Source organism: Astyanax mexicanus, chromosome 5, assembly GCF_023375975.1.
Source record: "Astyanax mexicanus isolate ESR-SI-001 chromosome 5, AstMex3_surface, whole genome shotgun sequence".
NCBI classification, from domain to species: Eukaryota; Metazoa; Chordata; class Actinopteri; order Characiformes; family Acestrorhamphidae; genus Astyanax; species Astyanax mexicanus.
The window spans coordinates 26,210,524-26,213,123 of NC_064412.1; positions in this window are offsets into that span (position 1 = coordinate 26,210,524).

Consider the following 2,600-nt stretch of genomic DNA (forward strand, 5'->3'; position numbering starts at 1 on the left):
GGAGATAACCCGATTTTCTTTTCTGATACACAGTCTGGAGATATTTTAAGCTAGACCTGCTTGACCACTTTTTTGTTATCATCTCTACTGACCTGCTGCAGGCTACAAAAACACAATCATGCTGTTAACACCCTATCTGCTCTAAATGCAGCTACTGAAATGTGGAATGTTAATGTTCTCTGTTTGTGGTTTTGCAGGAACTGAAAGTTTAATCAGGCATATTTAGAGAAGAACAATCTCACGTGTAATGGTAAAAGCATCTGACAGTTTTAGCAAAAGTGCTAACCTGGGAGTAAAGCATGTACTTTTTAAGTAAAACTTTCAGATGTTTACAATAAAGCACACATCTGATGTTTTTAAATCACTTTTTTTTTGTGCAAATATGGTCTATTTGATCTAAAATTAAAGTGGAAAGACTAAGTGCCGATTTTGGAATGTAGCTTTAATGAATAACTACAATTGTTAAACAAGGCATTCTGGCTGCATTTTACACCAATGCTGCATTTTATAGCCACTACTACAACATTAACAGAGCCAGACTTTAGCACAGCTGACCTGGGGACAAAGTAAGCTAACACGCTAATAGTCTCTTCCCAGTGACATGCACTGTCAAATCAGTATGAAGAATAATTTATATCTTATTTAAATTGGGTTTATAGATACATATTCAGTTGGTTGATCTGTTAAATTATTTGGGCTACTCTCCAAAACAGGAAATAAACTTGAGCCTAAAGCTGAGAAGTGTTGAAGACACATAAAGCATTAGCACATTGCTAATATTTATGCAAACCTTTTCAACAGTGTGCACAGTTAGGCCTAATGAAGACCAGATCTTTCGTCTCACTCCTTCATTCTCTGCTTCTCAGGTGTGCAGTCATGTGGAGGCAAGTCTGCCTTTGGCATTTTATCTATTTATCTCTTGACTGCTGAAAGTGAGAGAGACACAGGGCAAGATAGCTTGAGTAAGCATGGGTGAAACCCAATACCTTACACAATGGTACACTCCTCAGCACACTTGCTCTTTTCTCCTCATGCTTTTGCCTTATAAGGTTGGATGGTCCCACCTGGCTGCATCCTTACAGATGAGGGCCTGCTTTGACCTTCTAAAGCTAAAGCAGGTATGTTTTGGATTTGTATTGTACCATTTTTGTAGACAAAAATAAAAAAGGGAACATGTCAAAATTATTTGCATAGCTCATTGTTTAAGATTAATTCTTTCAGGTTGGGGTTCATGGTATAGAATGGGATTTGTTTACAGTGGTGATAAAAGGAACCAGTCATCACCATGACACAAATTTCATGTACTATCCAAACACACCAGTGCACCTATATGCATCTTTTGAGTTTTCTGTGAAAGACTGATGATCTTAAAATAGTAGCCAATTTGAACAAGTACTTGCTGAATCCCAAAGCCTAGGCTGCAGATGGGACTGGGTGGGTCTCCTGTAGGACTGTCCCACTCCTTCCCAGTATCCTATTGGACACACATATGCAACAGTCTAACAAGACTTTGTGGTGTCATCACAGGAAAGGTTCCATCTCTTGCAACTGCAGTGTGAATATTAGTTACGTTCCAAAGTCAAGGTTGTAGTTAAAATAGTTCTGGTCTATGGAACAGTCTAAAGGCCTCCCTATAAGTGAGAAATAATTTTAAAACATTTTAAAGCAGAGTCTTTGTTTCCCGCCATGTTTAGACAGTTTTTGTGTTTTTTTTCCCCCCTAAGGTTTGAAATATACAGTAAATTGTGGGCATTCAAAGGACGCTAAATTATATCAGTTCCATCCTTTAAATAGATCTGGATGTTGGCTGCTTTTCTGAATGAATTAAGGACTTTGTTAATGATGGAGTCTACACTTTATAGCACAGCAGCAGACTGAATTTTTAATATGTATATGAAGGGTCCTTTATTTTGCAAAGCTTTCTATGACCTCAGCTGCAACCTAGGCTTTAAAAATGCAGCTGTATTTTGGGTTTTTTTTTGGGCACTATTTACACTACCGCAGAATTCCCTGCATGTATCCGTACACCATGTTAATGATATGTAATTTAAACACGTTTTCAACCCATAATATTATATATGTATTTGTATTTAATATAGAGTTAAATATATATTTTATTACAATATTTTTATTTATTTTGTATACGTCTACGTTAAAGTCTAAATTGGGTTACTATGTGGAGTCCACACATACGCCTATACAAACATACTGATGTAGAATCTGACTCCACACAGACAGGTACAGACAGATCAGTGCATTCCTCAGCTCGCGCACACGCGCACACCTTACCTTTAACCATGTGTCACCTCCTTTCCACTTACTGTCTTTCATAACCTGCAATCAATCCCTGGCCAAATTAATAGCATCGGCAGAATCACAGTTTAATAAGCAGACCTGCAGTGCCCACATATTTAGAGTGTTTTCATGTTTTAACGTTAAACCTCGTTTAGTGAATCATTACAGAGTGAGCCGAGCGGGACTCGGTTCAGGTTGATTACTCCTCCAATCAGATCCCTCCGCCTGCGTGATTGAACGCGGATTGAAAGCTGAAGTTGATAAGAAGTGGGCGGGTCTACATGGCAATAGCCCCGCCCACTCGG